Source organism: Hyla sarda, chromosome 2, assembly GCF_029499605.1.
Source record: "Hyla sarda isolate aHylSar1 chromosome 2, aHylSar1.hap1, whole genome shotgun sequence".
In the NCBI taxonomy this organism is placed as follows: Eukaryota; Metazoa; Chordata; class Amphibia; order Anura; family Hylidae; genus Hyla; species Hyla sarda.
Window position 1 is genome coordinate 274,358,107 of NC_079190.1, and position 20,063 is coordinate 274,378,169.

Genomic DNA, 20,063 nt, shown 5'->3' on the forward strand with positions numbered 1-20,063 from the left:
GACTGGCCCGCCCATTCTCCAGACCTGAATCAGATTGAGCACATCTGGGACATCATGTCTCGCTCCATGCACCAAAGCCACGATGCACCACAGACTTTCCAGGAGTTGGTGGATGCTTTAGTCCAGGTCTGGGAGGACATCCCTCAACAGACTGACTGTCTGGGCATGCTGGGAATTGTAGTTTTGCAACATTTGGAGGTCTATAGTTTAGAGACCACTGTATTGGTCTCCAATCTGTGCCCCTTCAGATGTTGCAAAACTACAACTCCAAGCAAAGCATGCCAAGACTTTCCAGGCATGCTGGGAGTTGTAGTTCTGCAACATCTGAAGGGCCAGATGTTACATAACTACAACTCCAAACATGCCTGGACTGTCTGGGCATGCTGAGAGTAGTAGTTTTGCAACATCTAGAAACCACAGTTTGGAGACCACTGCACAGTGGTCTCCAATCTGTGGCCCCCCAGATGTTGCAAAACTACTACTCTCAGCATGCCCAGACAGTCCAGACATGATGGGAGTTGTAGTTTTGTAACTTCTAGCAGGCCACAGTAAAGATCACTCACCAAAGATGATCTTCACTGTGCCTTCAGCCTCCTCCGCTGCCGCCGCTCCTCTAGATTGTCCCTTGCTATCTGCCACCTCTTGCTGCCTTCTGCCTGACGCCAGTAAGACCCCGGACATCTGCACCACTTTCCAATAAACCCTACAAAACTACTACTCCAAGCATGCCCAGACTGTACAGGCATGAAGGGAGTTGTAGTTCGGCAACTTCTGAAGGGCCAGATGTTGCAAAACTACAATGCCCAGCATGCCTGACTGTCTGGGCATGCTGGGAATTGTAGTTTTGCAACATCTGGAGGTTTATAGTTTAGAGACCACTGTATTGGTCTCCAATCTGTGCCCCTTCAGATGATGCAAAACTACAACTCCAAGCAAAGCATGCCAAGACTTTCCAGACATGCTGGGAGTTGTAGTTCTGCAACATCTGAAGGGCCAGATGTTACATAACTACAACTCCCATCATGCCTGGACTGTCTGGGCATGCTGAGAGTAGTAGTTTTGCAACATCTAGAAACCACAGTTTGGAGACCACTGCACAGTGATCTCCAATCTGCGTCCCCCCAGATGTTGCAAAACTACTACTCTCAGCATGCCCAGACAGTCCGGACATGATGGGAGTTGTAGTTTTGTAACTTCTAGCAGGCCACAGTAAAGATCACTCACCAAAGATGATCTTCACTGTGCCTTCAGCCTCCTCTGCTGCCGCCGCTCCTCTAGATTATCCCTTGCTATCTGCCACCGCTTGCTACCTTCTGCCTGACGCCAGTAAGACCCCGGACATCTGCGCCACTTTCCAATAAACCCCCCCCCCGACTGCTCTGCCCAGACTTCCATGAGCAGGCAGAGCGGGGGATTTCAACTTTATTCCCTCCCGCCCCCCTCCTGCCATTGGTCTATCAGTCCTGACTGAACAATGGTAGGGGATAGGAGGAGGTGGCACCCCGATCACCCTTATTTTCCAGGCCATCGGGTTACCAGAGACAACATTGGCCTGTAAAAATCGTGATACGCTGGTCAGAATTGACCCGCGAATCATGGCGATCACTGTTTCAGGACCCCCTAGGCGCTGTGCCCAGATGGCTTCTGATAGATTTCAGCAGTAGTCCCGTTCCCATCACCGCCTGGCGAGTGGCAGTGATCGGAAATACAGAGGGCGTACAGGTACATCCTCCATCCTTAAGTACAACAGGTTAATACTTTGTCTTGTAAAATGTTAGATATCACAATGGAAGCATAACAGATCCCATTAAAACTAACAATATAAAATCATACAGTGGCCTTACCGACTTTCTTTGTTAATCTTCCTTTATGACATCACACATGTGACATCATCAAGTGTTTGGAGCTATCTCTACCAGCCACTAGTACAGTTCAGGCCTTAGCTATCAGAGGGAGAGCACACAAAGAGCAGAAGATGAGGAAGAGGACAAGATGACACAGGAGAGGTACATAGGGGGAGATTTGTCAAAACCTGTCCAGAGGAAAAGTTGCTGAGTTGCCCATAGCAACCAATCAGATTGCTTCTTTCATTTTGCAGAGGCCTTGTTAAAAATGAAAGAAGCGATTTGATTGGTTGCTATGGACAACTCAGAATCTTTTCTTCTGGTCAAGTTTTAATAAATCTCCCCCAATAATGGTCAGAATACATCTAGAGTTCTAGACTTGCAAATGATGATTAGATCTATTAAATATAATAATGTAAATTGTATTAAATCTAATTATTTAACTAGACACTTTGCTGATGTTCCCAAATGACCAAGTATATACTGTTTATTTAATTCTATTACACGAAGAGTTGGGGGGGTGTAAGTACTGTATGGGCATATTAAGTCTATGGGGGAGAATCATCAAAATCTGTGTAGAGAAAGAGTGGGGCAGTTGAACATAGCAACCAATCAGATCGCTTCTTTCAGTTTTCAGAAGCTTTTTATAAAATGAAAGAAGCAATCTTATTGGTTGCTACGGCAACTGGTCAATTTTTCCTCTGCACTGGTTTTGATGAATGTTCCCCTATATGAATAGTTTTCAATACATAGAAAGGGAAAAGAATCTAAATGTCTAAAACACACCTAAATGTTCAGTGTATGTGACCTACTAATGGGGGTAACAGGTCATATAAGAGATCTCTGACCTTTAACATGACCTCCTGTTATAACCTAAAACAAGAATTTAGGCTGAAATAATGTATATTTCACTATTATAATGCTGGATTTCATGTATGGCTATTAATACTGAATCATAAAAAGAAATGCATACATTGAATTTTCTTTAACAGGGTTGTCCCACAGAAAAAATTTGGTAAAATCAGATGTGTGTCCCATACATATAAGTGAAGGGGAACAAAATGTGCTGTTTTTAAGGAAAATAACTAATATCCCTGTAGAGTCCTTCTCCCCCATGGATCTGATCACCTAGTTTCCTCTCTGAGCTCTAACCCTACTGTTGCCAGGCAACAGAGCACACACTTTCTCATGATCCCCCTTGCTTATAAGCACAGTGGAGAGAAACTGCCATTACCTTCAGGAGACTGCAGGTGAACTGAGCATGTGTTACCCAGCCATAGTGGGTTGTAACTAAGGGCAACAGTTATCAAAACAATGCAGGTACATGGAGGATTAGTAATCTTATATCTCTCACTGAGATAGATAGATAGATATGGCATAGATCAGTGTTTCCTGAACAGGTTGCCTCCAGCTGTTGCAAAACTACAACTCCCAGTATGCTGGAAGTTATAGTTTTGCAACCGCTGGAGGCAACCTGGTTGGGAAACACTTAGATAGATAGATAGATAGATAGATAGATACGGAAGAGATATAGGACATAGATCAATGTTTCCTAACCAGGGTGACTCCAGCATTCTGGAAGTTGTACTTTTGCAACAGCTGGAGGCACCCTCTTCAGGAAACACTGATCTATCTATCTATCTATCTATCTATCTATCTTTATCAGTGTTTCCCAACCAGGGTGTGTCTAGCTGTTACAAAACTACAATTCCCATCATGCCTGGACTGTCTGGGCATGCTGAGAGTAGTAGTTTTGCAACATCTGGAACCACAGTTTGGAGACCACTTCACTGTGGTCTTCAATCTGTGGCCCCCCAGATGTTTCAAAACTACAATTCACAGCATGCCCAGACAGCCATAGGCTGTCTCGGCATGCTGAGAGTTGTAGTTTTGTAACTTCTAGCAGGCCACAGTAAAGATCACTCACCAAAGATGATCTTCACTGTCGCCTGCAGCCTCCTCCGCTGCCGCTGCTCCTCTAGATTGTCCCCTGTTATCTGCCACTGCCTGCTGCTTGACGCCAATAAGACCCCGAACCTCCGAGCCACTTTCCAACCCCCACTTTCCAACACTTTCCAAGAGTTGGGGGGGGTGTAAGTAAGTACTGTATGGGTATATTTAGTCTATGGGGGAGAATCATCAAAATATGCGTAGAGAAAGAGTGGAGCAGTTGAACATAGCAACCAATCAGATTGCTTCTTTCAGTTTTCAGAAGCCTTTTTTTTTTTTTAATGAAAGAAGCAATCTTATTGGTTGCTACGGCAACTGGTCAATTATTCCTCTGCACTGGTTTTGCTAAATGTCCCACTATATGTATAGATTTCTATACATAGAAAGGGAAAAGCGCCTAAATGTCTAAAACAAACCTATATGCCTTCTAATGGGGGTAACAGGGAAGTCATATAAGAGATCTCTGACCTTTAACATGACCTCCTGTTATAACCTAAAACAAGAATTTAGGCTGAAATAATGTACCGTATATACTCGAGTATAAGCCGACCCGAATATAAGCCGAGGCCCCTAATTTCACCCCAAAAACCCAGGAAAAGTTATTGACTCGACTTAGGTGGGAAATACATCATCCCCCCTGTCTTCATCCAGACCCCCGTCGTTAACACCCTCATCATCATCACCCTGTCATCATTACCCTGTCATCATCCCCCCTTCATCATTACCCTGTCATCATCCCCCCCTTCATCATCACCGCCTGTCATCATTACCCTGTCATCATCCCACACCACCCCCTTCATCATCACCGCTTGTCAATGTCAGATTTAACAGTGGTCTTCAACCTGCGGACCTCCAGATGTTCCAAAACTACAACTCCCAGCATGCCCGGACAGCCATCGTCTGTCCGGGCATGCTGGGAGTTGTAGTTTTGAAACATCTGGAGGTCCGCAGGTTGAAGACCACTTCCCGGGCCTTCGTCATCATCCAGACCCCCTCCCCCCTTTAGTTTTGTACTCACCTCCGCTCGGCGGGACGTTACGGTGAGCTGGTCCGGGCCATCTGTGCTGCAGGGACCGTCCGGTGGGGAGGGATAGTCGTTCCAGGCTGTCCATCTTCACCGGGGGGGGGGGGGGGGGGCGTCTTCTCCGCGCCCGGCCCCGGAATAATGACGTTGCCTTGACGACGATACACAGGGACGTTCATGAGCAACGTCCCTGTGGGTGGTCGTCAAGGCAACGTCATTATTCCGGGGCCGGGCGCGGAGAAGACGCCCCCCCCCCGGTGAAGATGGACAGCCTGGAACGACTATCCCTCCCAACTGGACGGTCCCTGCAGCACAGATGGCCCGGACCAGCTCACCCTAACGTCCCGCCGAGCAGAGGTGAGTACAAAACTAGAGGGGGTCTGGATGATGACGAAGGCCCGGGCAGTGGTCTGAGAGTTCACTCGAGTATAAGCCGAGGGGGGTGTTTTCACCACGAAAAATCGTGCTGAAAAACTCGGCTTATACTCGAGTATATACGGTATATTTCACTATTATAATGCTGGATTTCATATATGGCCATTAATACTGAATCATAAAAAGAAATGCATACATTGAATTTTCTTTAACAGGGTTGTCCCACAGAACAAATTTGGTAAAATCAGATATGTGTCCCATACATATATGTGAAGAGGAACAAATGTGCTGTTTTATGGAAAATAACTAATATCCCTGTAGAGTCCTTCTCCCCCATGGATCTGATCACCTAGTTTCCTCTCTGAGCTCTAACCCTACTGTTGCCAGGCAACAGAGCACACACTTTCCCACAATCCCCCTTGCTTATAAGCACAGTGGAGAGAAACTGCCATTACCTTCAGGAGACTGCAGGTGAACTGAGCATGTGTTACCCAGCCAAAGTGGGTTGTAACTAAGGGCAACAGTTATCAAAACAATGCGGGTACATGGAGGATTAGTAATCTTATATCTCTCACTTAGATAGATAGATAGATAGATAGATAGATAGATAGGGCATAGATCAGTGTTTCCTAAACAGGTTGCCTCCAACTGTTGCAAAACTACAACTCCTAGTATGCTGGGAGTAGCAGTTTTGAAACCGCAGGAGGCACCCTGTTTGGGAAATACGGAGATAGATAGATAGGGAATAGATATAGGACATAGATCAATGTTACCTAACCAGGGTGACTCCAGCATGCATACCCTATTCAAGGAACACTGATCTATCTTTATCAGTGTTTCCCAACCAGGTTGCCTCTAGCTGTTACAAAACTACAACTCCCAGCATACCCGGACCGCAAAAGGCTATTTGGGCATAATGGGAGTTTTAGTTTTGTAGTTGTGCTAGAGCTGGAGGCACCCTGGTTGTGAAACACTTATCTATCTATAATCTATCTATCATCTATTGTGGCCCAGTACAGGAGTTGCAGGAGTACAGGCAACCTCCAAACAGTGACCCCTGCCCCCCCCCCCCTGCACCTGTTCCTTTGTATATCTGCTTCTATGCCCATGTTATCCAGTGTAATGTAGATAGATTGTATTATGCCTTAAAGAATTGTGTCATGTGATTGTAACCCAGTGAGGTACCAGTGACCAGGTTACCTACAGAGGGACCTATGGGACCCCTCCTAGTCTCCCCCATATAAGCCCAGGGTGGAGTCAAAGCCTGATAAGCTACAGAAGGGGTGAAATCAGTCATAGTCTGTCATAGTCAAGTCAGTTCAAATCATCCTGTCTCAAGTCAGCGTGGCCTGCATCCAAATTGTCCATGTCCACTATAAGTCCCAGCAAGCCCTAAGGTCTCTGAAGTCACTGGTCTCCTCCGTGGGCCTAGCCAAGCTGTATAGACTGTTACACCTGTCTGACTCACTAAAGCTGCTGTTGTTCCATAACTTGGCATCTGAGTCATAATTTGCTCCTGTGCCTAGCCCAGGATCCAGCGGTATTTCTTAGGGTGGTGTAGAGGATAAACCACGCCCTGGTGTCACGAACACAAGGGGTTAATGCCATCTGCCCCTAGGGTAATTCCATCTGCCTTGCATCACACCCTCACCACATATCTATCTGTCAGTGTTTCCCAATCCTCCATCCATTGCAAAAAAAAAAACTCACAGCATGCTGGGAGGTGTAGTTTTGCAACAGTTGAAGGCACCCTGGTAAGGATGGGGGGGTGAGCATGGATGGTGCTGGGAAAATGGAAGGTGGCTACAGGGATAGTGCTGGAAAGGGGAAGGGCAGGGATGGTGTGTGTGAGGGGGGGTGTTTGGGGGACGAAGAATTAGGAAACACTGAAAAAAATAGATAGATAAATAGAGCATAGATCAATGTATACTGAACAGGGTGCATAAAATATTAAAAATATATATTATACGTTAAGTTAAAAAAAATCATCTACCGTATATACTCGAGTATAAGCCGACCCGAGTATAAGCCGAGACCCCTAATTTCAACCCAAAATCCCAGGAAAAGTTATTGACTCGAGTATAAGCCTAGGGTGGGAAATACCTCATCCCCCCCTGTCATCATCCAGACCCGTCATTAACATCCTCATCATCCCCTTGTCATCATCCCACACATCCCCTTATCATCCCACACATCCCCCCTTCATCATCCCCTTGTCATCATCCCACACATCCCCCCTTCATCATCCCCTTGTCATCATCCCACACATCCCCTTATCCCACACATCCCCCCTTCATCATCCCCTTGTCATCATCCCACACATCCCCTTATCCCACACATCCCCCCTTCATCATCCCCTTGTCATCATCCCACACATCCCCTTATCATCCCACACATCCCCCCTTCATCATCCCCTTGTAATCATCCCACACCCCCCCCCTTCATCATCCTCACCCCCCTTCATCATCCCCACACCCCCCCCCCCCTTCATCATCCTCTTCTCATCATTCGCCCTCAGTGGTCTTCAACCTGCGGACCTCCAGAGGTTTCAAAACTACAACTCCCAGCAAGCCCGGGCAGCCATCGGCTGTCCGGGCTTGCTGGGAGTTGTAGTTTTGAAACCTCCGGAGGTCTGCAGGTTGAAGACCACTGCGGCCTTCAACATGCGGACCTCCAGAGGTTTCAAAACTACAACTCCCAGCAAGCCCGGGCAGCCATCGGCTGTCCGGGCTTGCTGGGAGTTGTAGTTTTGAAACCTCCGGAGGTCCGCAGGTTGAAGACCACTGCGGCCTTCAACATGCGGACCTCCAGAGGTTTCAAAACTACAACTCCCAGCAAGCCCGGGCAGCGGCTGTCCGGGCTTGCTGGGAGTTGTAGTTTTGAAACCTCCGGAGGTCCGCAGGTTGAAGACCACTGCGGCCTTCAACATCATCCAGCCCCCTCTCACCCCCTTTAGTTCTGAGTACTCACCTCCGCTCGGCGCTGGTCCGGTCCTGCAGGGCTGTCCGGTAAGGAGGTGGTCCGGTGAGGAGGTGGTCCGGGCTGCTATCTTCACCGGGGGCGCCTCTTCTCCGCGCTTCCGGCCCGGAATAGAGCCGTTGCCTTGACAACGACGCATCTGCGTCGTTGTCAAGGCAACGTGACTATTCTGAGGCCGGGCCCGAAGCGCTTAGAAGAGGCCTCCCCGGTGAAGATAGCAGCCCGGACCACCTCCTCACCGGACCACCTCCTTACCGGACAGCCCTGCAGGACCGGACCAGCGCCGAGCGGAGGTGAGTACTCAGAACTAAAGGGGGTGAGAGGGGGCTGGATGATGTTGAAGGCCGCAGTGGTCTTCAACCTGCGGACCTCCGGAGGTTTCAAAACTACAACTCCCAGCAAGCCCGGACAGCCGATGGCTGCCCTGGCTTGCTGGGAGTTGTAGTTTTGAAACCTCTGGAAGTCCGCAGGTTGAAGACCACTGCGGGTGGGGGAGTTCACTCGAGTATAAGCCGAGGGGGGTGTTTTCAGCACGAAAAATCGTGCTGAAAAACTCGGCTTATACTCGAGTATATACGGTAGATCCCAATGTGTTCCATCTTTTTTTTTTCCTTTTTCTTATGTGGTTTCATAATTCTGAGATAAGTAGTTCTAGCTCTAGACTGCTATATATATTAGCGTCAGCAGCATGTATTAGGAACATGTTATCATACCTGTGTCTTTTTACAGGTGACTGATGCCCGGTAAGAAGGTGAACATGACATATACACCCGTCAGCAGCAAGAAAGGAACCACGAGACAGGTAATTAATATTTATATTAATTACTGATAACAAGCAGGCTAGATGTAAAATCTAGACCTGCCGAGATGTTATAGTCTCTTTCCTTTATACATGAAGATATATGTGTTGTTAATAAGTATATCGTCTATGGACAGCTTCTTATATAACACAATCATATCTCAGGTACGGTGATTAGGAACATTTATGATCCTTATTCTCAGTTTATTTATTTGTAGGAATCCCCTTTTTCAATATTTAATAGAATAGACTAAACTGACTGCAGAGTATACAAGTTTACTTTAGACCAGTATTTCCCAACCTTTTTTGGCTCAAGGCACCCCTACCAAAGTTGACAAGCAAAAAAAACAAAAGGGGGGGGGGGATGCCACAATGCAAAATATGGGATGTAGAGGAGTGAACACGGGTGGCAGAGGGGTGTAGAGGAGTGTACAAGGATGACAAGGAGGTGTAGGAGGGGACAGAGGGGTGTTGGGGTTTAGAGGAGTGTACATGGGAGAGAGAGAAGTGTAGAGGAGTGCACAAGGGTAACACAGGTGTGTACATGGGTGGCAAAGGGGTGTAGAGGAGTGTACAAGGGTGGCAGAGGGATGTAGAGAAGTGTACATGGGTGATAGCTGGGTGTACATGGGTGACAGAGGGGTGTAAAGGAGTGTACATGAGTGACAGTGGATGTAGGGGTGACAGAGGGGTGTACATGGGTGACTGAGAGGTGTAGGGATAATATAGTGGGGTACTTGGGTGACAGAGGGGTGTAGAGGGGTGACAGATGGGTGTAAAAGAGTGTGCATGGGTCAAAGAGGGGTTTAGAGAAGTGTAAAAGTGACTAGGGGTGTAGAGGAGTGTACATGTGTGAGAGAGGGGTGTACATGGGTGACAGGGGATGTAGAGGGTGACAGAGGGGTGTACATTGGTGATGGTAGGGAGTTGGGGGTGTAGTGGAGTGTACATAGGTGACAGAGGAGCGTAGAGGAGTGTCCATGGGAAACAGAGGAGTGTAGAGTGGTGTACATGGGTGACAGAGGGGTGTACATGGGTGACAGAGGGTGTGTAGAGGAGTGTATATGGGTGGAAGAGGGGTGTACAGGAGTGTACATGGGTGACGGGGTGTAGCGGGGGATAGAGGGGGGGTACATGGGTCACAGAGGGGTGTAGAGGAATGTACAGGGGTGACAGGGGGATGTAGAGGAATGTACATGGGTGACAGGGGGATTTAAAAGAGTGTACCTGGGTGGAAGATGGACATAGGTGACAGAGGGGTGTTGGGGATGTAGATGATTGTACATGGGTGAAAGAGTAGCGTAGAGGAGTGTACATGGATAACAGGGGTGTAGAGGAGTGTACATGGGTATTAGAGGGGTGTTCATGGGTAACAGAGGGGTGTAGAGGAGTGTACATGGGTGGCAGAGGGGTATAGAGGAGTGTACATGGGTGGCAGAGGGGTATAGGGGATGATAGAGAGGTGTACATGGGTGACAGAGGGGTGTTGGGGTGTAGAGGAGTGAACATGGGTAACAGAGGAGCATAGAGGAGTGTACTTGGGTAACAGAGGAGCATAGAGGAGTGTACTTGGGTAACAGAGGGGTGTAAAGGGGTGTACATGGGTGCTAGAGGTGTGTGGAGAAGTGTACATGGGTGACAGAGGAGCGTAGAGGAGTGTACATGGGTGACAGAGGGGTATAGAGGGATGTTCATGGGTGACAGAGGGGTGCAGAGGAGTGTACAAGGCTGAAAGTGGGGTGTAGAGGAGTGTACATGGGTAACAGAGGGGTGTAGAGGGGTGTACATGGGTGATAGAGGGGTGTAGAGCAGTATACATGGATGGCAGAGGGGTGTACAGGAGTGTACATGAGTGATAAATGAGTGTACATGGGTTACAGAGGGTTGTAGAGGAGTGTACATGGGTGGCAGACGGGTGAAGATGAGTGTACATCAGTGGGAAATGAGTGTACATGGGTGAGAGAGGGGTGTAGAAGAGTTTACATGGGTGACAGAGGGGCATAGGGGGTCACAGAGGGGTGTACATGGGTGACAGAGGGGTGTAGGGGTGAAAGAGGGGTGCAGATGGGTGACAGATGAGTGCAAAGGGGTGACAGAGGAGCATAGAGGAGTGTACATGGGTAACAGAGGGGTGTAGAGTGATGTTCATGGGTGACAGAGGGGTGTACAGAAGTGTACGTGGGTGACAAAGGGATGTAGAGGAGTGTACATGGGTGGCAGAAGGGTGTAGAGGAGTGTACATGGATGATAGGGCAGTGTAGGGAGTGATAGAGGGGGGTACATGGGTCACTGAGGGGTGACCATGGGTGACAAAGTAGCATATAGGAGTGTGCATGGATAACAGTGGAGCATAGAGGAGTGTACTTGGGTAACAGATGGGTGTACATGGGTGATAGAGGGGTGTTGAGGAGTGTACATGGGTGACAGAGGAGCATAGAGGAGTGTACATGGGTAACAGAGGGGTGTATATGGGTGACAGAGGGGTGTAAAAGAGTGTACATGGGAAACAGAGGGATGTAGAGGGGTGTACATGGGTGACAGAGTGGTGTTCATGGGTGACATAGGGGTGGACAGGAGTGTACATGGGTGACAGAGGGATGAAGAGGAGTGTACATGGGTGACAGAAGAGCATAGAAGAGTGTACATGGGTAACAGAGGGGTGTAGAGGGGTGTACATGGGTGACAGAGTGGTGTTCATGGGTGACATAGGGGTGGACAGGAGTGTACATGGGTGACAGAGGGATGAAGAGGAGTGTACATGGGTGGCAGAGGGTGTGTAGAGGAGTGTATATGGGTGACAGGGGGTGTAGGGGTGATAGAGGGGGGTACATGGGTCACAGAGGGGTGTTGGGGTGATAGAGGAGTGTACATGGGTGACAGAGTAGCGTAGAGGCGTGTACATGGATAACAGAGGGGTGTAGAGGAGTGTATATGGGTAACAGAGGAGCATAGAGAAGTGTACTTAGAGTGGTGTAAAGGGGAGTACATGGGTAATAGAGTTGTGTGGAGGAGTGTACATGGGTGACAGAGGAGCGTAGAGGAGTGTACATGGGTAACATAGGGGTATAGAGGGGTGTACATGGGTGATAGAGGGGTTTAGAGGAGTGTGCATGGGTGACAGAGGAGTGTACATGGGTGACAGAGGAGTGTAAAGGAGTGTACATGGGTAACACGGGTGTGTACATGTCTGGCAAAAAGGGTGTATAGGAATGTACATGACAGGGGATGTAGGGGGTGACAGAGGGGTGTTGGGGTTATATAGGGGTGTACATGGGTGACAGAGGGGTGTAGAGGAGTGAACATGGCTGACAGGGGACGTAGGGGATGACAGAGAAGTGTACATGGGTCACAGAATGGTGTAGGGGTAATATAGGGGTGAAGAGGGGTGACAGATGGGTGTAGAAGAGTTTGCATGGGTGACAGAGGAGTGTAGAGGAGTGTACATGGGTAAAAGAGGGGTGTACATGGGTAATAGAGGGGTGTACAGAAGTGTACGTGGGTGACAGAGGGATGTAGAGGAGTGTACATGGGTGGCAGAGGGTGTGTAGAGGAGTGTATATGGGTGGCAGAGGGGTGTAGAGGAGTGTACATGGGTGACAGGGAGGTGTAGGGAGTGATAGAGGGGGGTACATGGGTCACAAAAAGGTGTTGGGGGTGTAGAGGAGTGTACATGGGTGACAGAGTATCATAGAGGAGTGTACTTGGGTAACAAAGGGGTGTAGAGGGATGTTCATGTGTTACAGAGGGGGTGTAGAGGAGTGTACATAGTAGACAGTAAAGCATAGAGGAGTGTACAGGGGTAACAGAGGGGTATAGAGGGGTGTACATGGGTGATAGAGGAGCGTAGAGGAGTGTACATGGGTAACAGAGGGGTATAGAGGGGTGTACATGGGTGATAGAGGGGTGTAGAGGAGTGTACATGGGTGGCAGAGGGGTGTAGAGGAGTGTACATGAGTGGTAGATGAGTGTACATGGGTGACAGAGGGGTGTAGAAGAGTGTACATGGGTGACAGAGGGGTGAAGGGGGTGATAGAGAAGTGTACCTGGGTGACAGAGGGGTGCAGAGGGGTGTACATGGGTGACAGAGGGGTGTAGAGGTGTGACAGATGGGTGTAGAAGAGTGTACATGGGTGACAGAGGGGTGTAGAGGAGTGTACATGGGTGACAGTGGAACGTAGAGGAGTGTACATGGATAACTGAGGGGTGTAGAAGAGTTTACATGAGTGACAGGGGGCGTAGTGGGTGACAGAGGGGTGTACATGGGTGACAGAGGGGTGTTGAGGAATATTCATGGGTGATAGAGGTGAAGGGAGGAGTGTACATGGGTGACAGAGGGGTGTTCATGGGTGAAAGAGTTGTGTAGAAAAGAGTACATGAGTGACAGATGGGTGTAGAAGAGTGTATATGGCTAAAAGTGGAGCGTAGAGGAGTGTACATGGGTAACTGAGGGGTGTAGAGGGGTCTACATGGGTGGCAGGGGGGTGTAAAGGAGTGTACATGAGTGATAGATGAGTGTACATTGGTGACAATGGGGTGTAGAAGAGATTACATGGGTGACAGGGCGGCGTAGGGGATGACAGCGGGATATACATGGGTGACAGAGGGGTGTAGAGGAATGTACATGGGTGACAGAGGTGTGTAGAGGAGTGTACATGGGTGTTAGAGGGGTGTTCATGGGTGAAAGAGGGGTGTAAAAGAGAGTACATGGGTGGCAGAGGTGTGTAGAGGGGTTTACATGGGTGACAGGGGTTCATAGGAGGTGACAGAGGGGTGTAGGGGTGAGAGATGGGTGTAGAGGGGTGTACATGATTGACAGAAGGTTGTAGAAGAGTGTACATGGGTGATAGTGGAGCGTAGAGGTGTGTACATGGGTAACTGATGGGTGTAGAGGGGTGTACATGGGTGAGAGAAGCGTAGACTGGGGGGGTGGTCAGATGGAGAACATGGATGACAGGGGGATGGACAGGGGACACAGAGGGGTGGCCAAGGTGGATGATAGGGGGGGTGGACATGGGAGAAAGGGGCGGTGGACATGGGAGACAGGGAAAGTGAACAGGGGTGACAGGAGGGTGGACAAGGATGACAAGGGGGAAAAAAGAGGGGTGACAGAGGGGTAATACATTTAATAAAATAATTCAACCAATAATTAAAAGGCATACATTACCATTACATGATTAACTGTTATATATATATTATAAAAAATTTTGATAAAATAATTAAGGGTGTAAGGAGTAGTACATGGATGAAAGAGGTGTGTGGAGGAGTGTACATGGGTAAAAGAGGGGTCTACATGGGCGATAGAGTGGTGTACATGAGTGACTGGAGGGCGCAGGAGGTGACAGAGGGGTGTATATGGGTTACAGTGAGGTGTTGGCAGTGTAGTGGAGTGTAAATGGGTGACAGAGGAGCGTAAAGGAGTGTACATGGGAAACAGAGGGGTGTACATGGGTTACAGAGGGGTCCAGAGGAGTTTACTTGGGTGACAGAGGAGCGTAGAGGAGTGTACATGGGTAACAGAGGGGTGTAGAGTGATGCTTATGGGTGACAGAGGGGTGTGCAGAAGTGTACGTGGGTGACAGAGGGATGTAGAGGAGTGTACATGGGAGGCATAGGGTGTGTAGAGGAGTGTACATGGGTGGCTGAGGGGTGTAGAGGAGTGTACATGGGTGACAGGGTGGTGTAGGGAGTGATAGAGGGGGGTACATGGGTCACAGAGGGGTGTACAAGGGTGACAGAGTAGCATAGAGGAGTGTACATGGATAACAGAGGAGCATAGAGGAGTGTACTTGGGTAACAGGGGGTTGTAAAAGGTTGTACATGGGTGATAGAGGGGTGTGGAGGAGTGTATATTGGTGACAGAGGGGCATAGAGGAGTGTAAATGGGTAACAGAGGGGTGTAGAGGGATGTTCATGTGTTTCAGAGGGGGTGTAGAGGAGTGTACATGGGTGACAGTGAAGCGTAGAGGAGTGTACATGGGTAACAGATGGGTATAGAGGGGTGTACATGGGTGATAGAGGGGTGTATAGGAGTACATGAGGGGCAGAGGGGTGAAAGGGATGATAGAGAGGTCTACATGGGTGACAGAGGGGTGTAGAGGGGTGTCAGATGGGTGTAGAAGAGTGTACATGGGTGGCAGTGGAGCATAGAGGAGTGTACATGGGTAACTGAGGGGTGTAGAAGAGTTTACATGGGTGACAGGGGCGTAGTGGGTAACAGAGGGGTGTACATGGGTGAAAAAGTGGTGTGGGTGGCAGACGGGTGTAGAAGAGTTTTCATGGGTGACATAGGGGTGTAGGGATGAGAGATGGGAGTAGAGGGGTGTACATGGGTGACAGATGGGTGTAGAAGAGTGTACATGGCTGAAAGTGGAGAGTAGAGGAGTGTACATGGATAACTGAGGGGTGTACAGGGGTGTACATGGGTGGCAGAGGGGTGTAAAGGAGTGTACATGTGTGTACATTGGTGACAAAGGTGGTTTACATGGGTGACAGGGCGCGTAGGGGGTGACAGAGGGGTATACATGGGTGTTAGAGGGGTGTTCATGAGTGAAAGAGGGGTGTAGAAGAGAGTACATATGTGGCAGAGGGGTGTAGAGGGGTTTACATGCGAAACAGAGGTGACAGGGGGTCATAGGGGTTGACATAGGAGTGCAGGGTGAGAGATGGGTGTAGAAGGGTGTACATGGTTGACAGAAGGTTGTAGAAGAGTGTACATGGGTGATAGTGGAGCTTAGAGGAGTGTACATGGGTAACTGATGGTTGTAGAGGGATGTACATGGGTGACAGAAGCGTATACTGGGGGGTGGTTAGATGGAGAACATGGATGACAGGGGGATGGACAGGGGAGACAGAGGGGTGGCCAAGGTGGATAACAGGGGGGGTGGACATGGGAGACAGGGAAAGTGAACAGGGGTGACAGGAGGGTGGACAAGGATGACAAGGGGGGAAAAAGAGGGGTGACAGAGGGATAAAACATTTAATAAAATTATTCAACCACCTCTTTTAAAATTAAAAGGCATACATTCCCATTACATGATTAACTGTTATATATATATTATAAAACATTTAGATAAAATAATTAATAAAAAAAATATTAAAAGTATACATTATATATTAAATCAAAATATCATCTAGATCCCTATGTGTTCCATCTTTTTTTGTTCCTTTTTCTTATGCAGTTTCATAATTCCTGAGATAAGTAGTTCTGGCCCTAGAGTGTTATATATATTAGCATCTGTAGCATGTATTAGGAACATGTTATCATACCTGTGTCTTTTTACAGGTGACTGATACCCGGTGAGAAGATGAACGTGACATATACCCGCGTCAGCTGCAAAAAAGAAATCACGGGACAGGTAATTAATATTTATATTAATTACTGATAACAATCAGGCTAGATGTAATATCTAGACCTGCCGAGATGTTATAGTCTCTCCCTTATACATGAAGATATATGTGTTGTTAATAAGTATAACGTCTATGGACAGCTTCTTATATAACACAACCATATCTCAGGTACAGTGATTAGGAACATTTATGATCCTTATTCTCTGTATTTTTTATTTGTAGGAATACCCTTTTCAATATTTAACAGAACAGACTAAACTGACTGCAGAGTTTACAAGTTTTCTTTAGACCAGTGTTTACCAACCTTTTTCGGCTCAAGGCACCCCTTGGAAAAAAAATTTTTTTCGCTTGGCACCCCTACCAAAGTTGATGAGCAAAAAAAAAGGGAAAAAACCGCAATGCACAATATGGGGTGTAGAGTAGTGTACACAGGTGGCAGAGGGGTGTAGAGAAGTGTATATGGGTGACAGAGGGAAATAGAGAAGTGTATATGGGTGGCAGAGGGTTGTAGAGGAGTGTACATGGGGGACAGAGGGGTGTAGGGGGTAAGAGAGAGGTGTACATGGGTCACAGAGGGTTGTATATGGGTGATAGAGGTGTGTAGAAGAGTGTACATGGGTGACAGAGGGGTGTAGAGAAGTGTACATGGGGGACAGGGGACTTAGGGGGTGACAGAGGGTTGTACATGGGTGACAGAGGGGTTTAGGGGGGTAATATAGGGGCATACATGGGTGACAGAGGGGTGTAGAGGGGTGACAGATGGCTGTAGAAGAAAGTGCATGGGTAAGAGAGGAGTGTACATGGGTGATAGAGGGGTGTACATGGGTGACAGGAGGGCATGTGGGTGACAGAGGGGTGTACAAGGGTGACAGTGAGGTGTTGGGAGTCTAGTGGAGTGTACATGGGAGACCAAGGAGCGTAGAAGAGTGTACATGGGAAACAGAGGGGTGTAGAGGGGTGTACATGGGTAACAGAGTGGTGCAGAGGATTGTACATGGGTGACAGAGGGGTGTACAGGAGTGTACATGGGGAACAGAGGGGTGCAGAGGAGTGTATTTGGGTGACAAAAGAGCGTAGAGGAGTTTACATGGGTAACAGAGGGATTTAGAGGGGTGTACATGAGTCACATAGTTGTGTTCATGGGTGACTGAGGGGTGTACAGGAGTGTACATGGGTGGCAGAGGGTGTGTAGAGGAGTGTACATGGGTGACAGGGTGGCATAGGGGTGATAGAGGCGTGTACATGGAGAACAGAGGGGTGTAGAGGAGTATACTTGGGTATTAGAGGGGTGTACATGGGTGACAGAGGGGTGTAGAGGAGTGTACATGGGTAACAGAGGGTTGTAAAGGGGAGTACATGGGTGACAGGGGATGTAGTGGGTGACAGAGGAGTGTACATGGGTGACAGAATGGTGTAGGGGGTAATATAGGGGTGTAGAGGGGTAACAGATGGGTGTAGAAGAGTGTGCATGGGTGACAGAGGGGTGTAGAGAAGTGTACATGTGACAGAGGAGTGTAGAGGAGTGTACATGGGTAAAAGAGGGGTGTACATGGGTGACGAAGGGGTGTAGGTGGTTATATAGGGGTGTACATGGGTGACAGGGGACGTAGTGGGTGACAGAGGAGTGTATATGGGTGACAGAATGGTGTAGGAGGTAATATAGGGGCGTAGAGGGGTGACAGCTGGGTGTAGAAGAGTGTGCATGGGTGACAGAGAAGTGTAGAGGAGTGTACAATGGTAAAAGAGGGGTCTACATGAACGATAGAGTGGTGTACATGAGTGACAGGAGGGCGTATGGGGTGACAGAGGTGTACATGGGTGACAGTGGGATGTTGGGAGTGTAGTGTTGTGTACATGAGGAGCGTAAAGGAGTGTACATGGGAAACAGAGGGGTGTAGAGGGGTGTACATCGGTTACAGAGGGGTCTAGAGGAGTGTACTTGGGTGATAGAGGTGTGTAGAAGAGTGTACATGGGTGACAGAGGGGTGTTGAGAAGTGTACATGGGTGACAGGGGATGTAAGGGGTGACAGAGGGGTGTAGGGGGGTAATATAGGGGTGTACATGGGTGACAGAGGGGTGTAGAGGGGTGACAGATGGCTGTAGAAGAAAGTGCATGGGTGAGAGAGGAGTGTACATGGGTGACAGAGGGGTGTACATGGGTGACAGGAGGGCGTGGGGGTAACAGAGAGGTGTGCATAAGTGACAGTGAGGTGTTGGGAGTGTAGTGTACATGGGTGACAGAGGAGCGTAGAAGAGTGTACATGGAAAACAGAGGGGTGTATATGGGGACAGAGGGGTGCAGAGGAGTGTACATGAGTGACAGAGGAGCGTAGAGGAGTGTACATGGGTAACAGAGGGGTGTTTATGGGTGACAGAGGAGTGTACAGGAGTGTACATGGGAAACAGAGGGGTGCAGAGGAGTGTACATGGGTGACAGAAGAGGGTAGAGGAGTTTACATGGGTAATAGAGGGGTTTTGAGGGTGTACATGAGTCACAGAGGGGTGTTCATGGGTGACTCAGGGGTGTACAGGAGTGTACATGGCTGACAGAGGGATGTAGAGGAGTGTACATGGGTGGCAGAAGGTGTGTAAAGGACTGTACATGTGTGACAGGGGGGCATAGGGGGTGATAGAGGGTGGTACATGGGTCACAGAGGGTGTTGGGGATGTAGAGGAGTGTACATGGGTGACAGAGTAGCGTAGAGGCGTGTACATGGATAATAGAGGGGTGTAGAGAAGTATACCTGGGTATTAGAGGGGTGTACATGGGTGACAGAGGGGTGTAGAGGAGTGTATATGGGTAACAGAGGAGCATAGAGGAGTGTACATAGGTAACAGAGGGTTGTAAAGGGGAGTACATGGGTGAAAGAGGTGTGTGAAGGAGTGTACATGGGTGACGGAGGAGCGTAGAGGACTGTGCATGGGTAACCGGGGTGTAGAGGGATGTTCATTGGTTACAGAGGGGTTGTAGAGGAATGTACATGGGTGACAGTGAAGCATAGAGGAGTGTACATGGGTAAAAGAGGGGTGTAGAGTGGTGTTCATGGGTGACAGAGGGGTGTACAGAAGTGTACATGGGTGACAGAGGGATGTAGAGGAGTGTACATGGGTGGCACAGGGTGTTTAGAGAAGTGTACATGGGTGGCAGAGGGGTGTAGAAGAGTGTACATGAGTGACAGGGCGGTGTAGGAAGTGATAGAGGTGGTATATGGGTCACAGAGGGGTGTACATGGGTGACAGAGGAGCATAGAGGAGTGTAATTGGGTAACAGGGGGGTGTAGAGGTATGTTCATGTGTTACAGAGGGGGTGTAGAGGAGTGTACATGGGTGACAGTGAAGTATAGAGGAGTGTATATGAGTAACAGAGGGCTATAGAGGGGTGTACATGGGTGATAGAGGGGTGTATAGGAGTGTACATGGGTGACGTAGGGGTGTAGAAGAGTGTACATGGGTGACAGAGGGGGGAAAGGGTGATAGAGAGGTGTACATGGGTGACAGAGGGGTGTAGAGGGGTGACAGATGGGTGTAGAAGAGTGTACATGGGTGACAGAGGGGTGTAGAGGAGTGTACATGGGTGACAGTGGAGCGTAGAAGAGTGTACATGGGTAACTGAGGGGTGTAGAAGAGTTTACATGGGTGACGGGGCGTAGTGGGTGACAGAGGGGTGTACATGGGTGAAAGAGTGGTGTAGAAGAGAGTACATGGGTGGCAGAGAGGTGTAGAGGGGTTTTCATGGGTGACAGA

At 48.7% G+C, this 20,063-nt stretch overlaps 2 long non-coding RNA genes across 3 annotated transcripts in view; one reads left to right on the forward strand and one right to left on the reverse strand.

The window, feature by feature from the left end:
- The window catches only part of LOC130356098 (uncharacterized), a 112,128-nt gene extending 110,146 nt beyond the window's left edge, over nucleotides 1-1,982 (reverse strand). The window contains exon 1 of one of the 2 annotated variants that reach the window (XR_008888779.1): nucleotides 1,845-1,982. This is a non-coding gene — a long non-coding RNA (uncharacterized LOC130356098). The remainder of the gene's footprint in view (nucleotides 1-1,844) is intronic. The other variant, XR_008888778.1, reaches the window with a different exon arrangement.
- LOC130356100 (uncharacterized) overlaps nucleotides 1,932-20,063 on the forward strand; it is a 23,437-nt gene continuing 5,305 nt past the window's right edge. Inside the window, exons 1-3 of the long non-coding RNA XR_008888784.1 lie at nucleotides 1,932-2,006; nucleotides 8,902-8,974; nucleotides 16,254-16,326. This is a non-coding gene — a long non-coding RNA (uncharacterized LOC130356100). The remainder of the gene's footprint in view (nucleotides 2,007-8,901; nucleotides 8,975-16,253; nucleotides 16,327-20,063) is intronic.